Source organism: Rhea americana, unplaced genomic scaffold (genome assembly GCF_003343005.1).
Source record: "Rhea americana isolate MKP2758 unplaced genomic scaffold, rheAme1 scaffold_5, whole genome shotgun sequence".
Taxonomy (NCBI): domain Eukaryota; kingdom Metazoa; phylum Chordata; class Aves; order Rheiformes; family Rheidae; genus Rhea; species Rhea americana.
The window spans coordinates 5,761,537-5,767,536 of NW_028186645.1; positions in this window are offsets into that span (position 1 = coordinate 5,761,537).

Sequence of the window (6,000 nt, forward strand, 5' to 3'; positions counted from 1 at the left end):
ACAGTATGATCTAAAGATGCGAACCAAACATGACTAAAATCTCTCTTTCTCTCAATCATCCATAATCACTGCAGGATGGTTAGAAATTTAGAGATACTGAGCAAGGCCTCAAGACTGCAGAAAACYKGAGCTTTCAGCACAAAGACACCCAAAGACATTAGCACCCACTAATCCACAATTATCTGTGATCTGCCATATATTTTGATGAAACCTTTTCTATTTCCAGCAGCTCCCTCAGGTACATGAAGTCAGAAGGGCAGAAATACCACAGTGACGTACTAGTGACAGCAGACTTGCCCAGACTTGGTCTCTCTGGCCCAAGGGAAAGGTAGTGGACAAAGTGCTCCATGGCATCCTGGGCTGTGGTGCTGAAATCCCTCTCTTGGAAGTAAATAGGAGGAGGTGGGCACACAGGGGCTGATAGGGGACAGAAGGGAAAGTGCTGGAGGGAGTTGAGCAAGGAGACATCCCTGACTGGAAGCCAAGTGTCCATTGCCCTAGGAGGACTTTTGCCAAGCCTGTCCTCCCAGTAAACCCATTATCATTATTGTGTACGAGGCTGGAGGATTTCCAGCTCTTCCCTGCAAGCTGTCCAGAACTCAGGGGAAAATGAGCATGRGGTCAGTAACATCACGGATGGGTGAGACTGGGACGGCCATCAGGAGAACACCCCATGACCACAGCTCTGTGCCCAGGTGCAGGGCAACAAGGGCCAGGAACAAGGCAGCCACCTTCTAAAGCCCAGGAATGAGAGAGTACCAAAAGAAGAGYGTTTGTACCCTGGGACCTTCCAGGTGACAAGCTGAGAGACTTCATTCCATTTTGTTAAGGTGATCAGAGAAAACCTGACCAAATGACAGTATTTTGAATGAATTCTTCAGTCTAGAAACTGAGGAAGGCTGTATRAAAGGCTTCTTATGATTTCTTTTTCTTTGCTTTCTTATCTTATCTAATAYACTGATACTCTGTTATTCAGTCACTAGATATTTAGCAACTTGACCAAAAGCACTTATTTTTATTTGCTGAATAGTCATAAGAAGTAAGATTTCATCATTGTTTATTCTGTTTTATCTTTGGTAACCAAGCCAGTCAGCGACAAATCAGTGTAATGTATCAGCATGTCACTGTTCACTGAGGTGAGAAGATATCTCATCAGGAGTAGATGAAATCACAGCTAGAGACTCCAGTAGATCGTTTTGTTCATGGTTACATGGAAAAAATATTTTAAAATGAATGTTTCAAATGTTAAATGTCTACAGCTACACAGAATGATCTGTAGCAAAATCTCTATGTGCTCATTCATRTGTCAGAGTTAATGCACTCAAGCCTAACTTCTAGCTAGAACTGAAGTCAAAAAATATACCATGTTCACCAATTAAGTTTAAAAGGCCGTGTTTAGGCACTGATGRCAAAGCATTTTTAAGGACAGCATGTTGTAGGCTGGGTGTGAATGTGGTTGTGCGAGTTATTAGTTCTAAAAGTGCAACATAAGATTTTGGTTGCATTTGTGACTGTTCCTCAGGCAATAGAAAAACATGGATTTGAAGGGTTTTTCTCCAGCTGGATCTATTTATATCCATTGTTTTACATGAGTTCACTTTTTTTTTTTTTTTTTTTTTTTACAGAGGGAATGAATAGAGAAACTATTTCCCTGATAAATGATATAGCTGAGAGATAATCAGACTATCTAGCATGTTGAGATAGTTGGCCTCAAAGAAGGAGAGATAATTGTTTAACTAATGTAACATGTTTGGCCACAGATAAAAGTCTAAGGTGACTTAATATTTGCATAACAGCTTAAGCTTTGACCAAAGCTTTAGCAGTATACTTCTAGAAGGATTTATGTTTCCTATATTCTTTAACTATATCCTGGGTGGATGTAGTAGAGGAAAAGGACATACTTCTGGAGCCTGAGTCATACTGAACAGTAAGGGTGATCCTGTCCCAGGCTAGCTCGTAGCCATCAGACAGAAAAACCTGGCTGATATAGCARCCTTTCCTAATAAGCAGATCTTGTGCATAGTCTTCTTCATGAAGAATTTATCTGGTCATAGAAGAAAAAATTCCTAATGATTCCAGATTTTAGTGAAATACAAATGTCAGGTTCAAGCAACAAAGGGCATTTTTAACCTGGTAGCTGCAGAAGAGCTCAGCCTCCCTGGTCAGCGTGGGAAGAGCAAGCAGCCATGCCCAGCCTGCTCTGACCCGGTAACCTGGGACTGGCCTGGCTGCACATGAGCCCACTTGCRTTGAGGAACCATAGGTGTCCCTACAGTGAAGACTGGAAACAAATAAGAGCTCTGGTAGAGGCAGCCTTGAGGTTGTGGCTTGCAACTTTCTCTGGCTAAGCAGGGTGCCACCAGAGCATGATGTATGAACCCTGGTGACCACACCACCATGCCCATGCCAGCTTTCCCCAGGTAGCACAGATATGGACAGCAGAGGAAAGGAGGGACTCCCACAAAGCTGGAAATACTGTCAGGAGTAAACATGTTTGGTGCCATCCTTGGAGTCATGATTTCTCCTGCAGGAGAAGCATTAGCTTTCAAACATCCCCTTTACCTGATTTGAGCAAAAAGTAGGTATTTAGGATATATGACAACCAGTCATATGGTTCATTTAGGATATATGACAATCATACATACTGTGTTATAACCCACGCCTCTTATAGGGCATTTGTCAACAATTGTTCTTTAAAGTGCTTTAAGAGACCAGTCCTAGTCCCCATGCAGATGGAAAGTGACAGGGCCAAGGCCATATAGCAGGGTAGCACAAAATCTGGACATTTTTAGATTGCTGTCATCATATTCTCCCTGTGGTTTATAACAGAGACTTATCCCCAGAACAGATGAATCACTGACTAGATTACAGAAGAAACAGTGGACAGTGGCACTCGGCTCCTTCCTGGCTGTGTCTGCCCACAGTTCAGCAGAGCTTGCGTAGCTTGTCATGCCAACAAGCTCTCACGGAGTAAAGCTTGCTCCACCAAGGCACGCTTTCTTCTCGCTCCCTTCCCCACTTTGCTCTCACGGGGTTGCAGTCTACCACCACATGCCACCTGCACAAAGCCYGGCCAACAGATGGAGGGACAGAATCTGGGTCCTGCTGGCTCCGCAGCCAGTTGCTCGGGATAGACTGAAACCTCTGCCCTGCCCAGGCTTTGGAGGAGTTTCCTCTGAACCAGTGTGTACTCTGGGAAAGCCCTTACCTGTTTTTGCTGCTGTGTTTGTAAGAAGAGGAGCATAACGGAGATCAGGGTCAGTAACATTACTGTACTTTAAATTCATTCATGTTTATCATGCATGGTCTTCAAAAGCATTCAGGGTCTGTGTTTTACAACTGGAATAGCTGAGGCAGAGATGGCTATTCTGGGCACCTACTGCGGTGCGTACACTGCAGAGAGCAACGAAAGATTCAGACCATCTGTTCACCAGCCTACCTGCCCTAAGCAGTGAATTTATGCTGTCTCCCAGGAGGACCTTTGTTATACACGGAAATAGGACTTAGCAGCCTTGATTCGTAGCCTTGCAGAACTATTCTCCTGAAATATGGCACCACAGCTTGTGGACTGGATGCGGCCAGAGGGATTTGCTCCAGCTTGTYAGAGATGAGCAGGCTGCAGCTCCTGTTCCAGCTGCTGAGCTCCATAACTCACCTTATTTCCAAATGGAAGTCTGTAACACCTTTCCTTATCACCAAATCTCTATCATTATTTTTATTTAGGCATCAATCAATAGTGATTGTCTCTGTTGCATTAAACTCTTTGCTTTCAGGACTGATTTTAATGTCTCTTAAAAGTTCTCCTCCAAAGTTGTCCTTGCATTTAGTTACGTTCAGTGCCCTTGTGTCTCTTTCCTATAGATGTACTCTACAGATGTAGTCATACACAACTGCATGCACTCAGTTCAGTTGTGTATTTTGCAGTTACAAAAGTATTAAATGTAGTTATTGCAAGTAAACAAAATTACTCTATAGGAAATTGTGGCTAAGACACCCTCAATGCATAGTGCAGATCATCCTATAAGAAAATGCTTTGTTAGCCTGGGGTTTTTTTCAGCCTTCCAGGATAAATTTAAGATAACCCTAACATTTGCTTTGCAGCTAGCATGCTGACCTTGCATATCTCTTTCACACCCCCCCCCCCCCGACTCTCTTTTTTGATTTGAAACTGAGAGACAAAACTCTGGGCAAAAACTGCTTTGCACAGCTTATTTTTCTTTTCAGYAGGACTGGAAACAAGAAGACACATTTATACTTTGTGAGTGCTTAGGACCAAATTTCCAGCCAGGCTGCAACTTTTTTTTTTTGCAACCTCATCTGTTCAAGCTTGTTTGCCTGCAGGTTTCAGTGTGACACTGCAAACTGACCTTGAAACCTGCATCTATCACATCTACTTGAACCAGATGTGCTGTTGCCAACATAAGCTGCAGCACGAGCATAACTAATTATTAAATTGGACCTTGCCTGAGCAAGACCYACAGCCTGCCCGGTGGAGGAATGCAGTTATGTCGTTATATGGCCAGTTCAAATGAAGACTGTTTATGCCAGCTCCTCTGAGCAGCCCGAGTTGTACTGTCATAAGCACAGCTGTACTGGTGTAATTGCTCCTACATGGGGTCTGTTGCTGGCTCAGCCCTCTCTCAGTGAGAAGTTGAAACCCGTAACACCACAGCTGGTCTTGGTACAACTAGGGTAAAAGCTGATCTGGTAAGTATGTCACACAGATGAGAGCAGAGGACAATATGCACGTCCCTGCAGTGCTAGCTAGCTAGCAGAGGAAGCTGTGAATTTTTGCACAGCCTCACAGGTTAAGAGTTTGGTCAAAGATACAGAATCAGTTGCATTAATTTGCAAAAATTGTTTATATTTGATGAATAAATCCACCTTCATATTACAACTGTATGCACRCAAGAACAACATTCTGCTATGAGCTAAAGGACTAATTTAAAGCCACATAGTCCCAAAATGAAAATTTTCTGTATAGAAAGTTTCATGTAGACAGCCCTATGTCAGTTAAATTAAATCATACTGATGCAATGATAAAACATATCCATATTGAAAAAACTTAAGTTAATTTTCCTCTTTTTGTAACTGCAATGGTCTGTATTTTGCAGGTTTCTTTCTTCAGAAAGGAAAAAATTTGAGTTCTCTATCTTTTAATGTTCTTTAGTGTTTCTAGTGTATCTGCCAGAAGACTTTTACCTTCTGCAACCCACTATGTTACATATTACCCAGAAAGAACAACTTAATCAGGTACCTAATAGCAGGAGTTTGAACATCTAAGCACACATATGGCCCATACTACTCACATACAAGACTGAGAAGGAGTTGTAACATGGCCTTCAGAGTGTGCTGGAAGTACAGAGCACAAACTCACTTGCTTATACAATCTAAATGGTACAGAGTACAGACAATTTAAAATATTACCTTATCTGATCTACTATAAATGCCAAAGTACATCTAATGACTATTTTCACTAGGAAGGGACTACAGAACACCTTTGCCCCAAGCTTAGGTCCTCCAATAAGGATACGATGCAGCCAAGGTATGACAGCTATGGCCAAGCTGAAGACAGGAGTCTGGGTGACAAGTGCATGAGCTACAATTCTCACTATACCAAAACGTGTGCTGCAGGGCTCTCCTCCCTTGATTCAGAGTCCTAGGGTTCATGATGTTACTGTACTGGTGTTCACAGGAGCACTTGTTTTCTTGCTGGTCAGAAAGGGCAGAGCTTTGTTAAACATAATCACTCAGTCAACAAAATGTAGTTAAAATATCCTTTTCATCCTCCTTTTATCTTCTAGTAAACAGAAACGTTGGCTAACAAAAAGTCTGACCAAAGGACTGGCCTTCCTTTAGAAGGACGATGACTGGAATCTGAAGACACCACTGCTCGCTGAAGAATAATGGATGGTGAATTGTAATTTAAACCTCCTGTCAATGCAAATGCTTCTATAGTTATTACAATGCCAAAATGAAAAACGAATACCCCCATCAAAG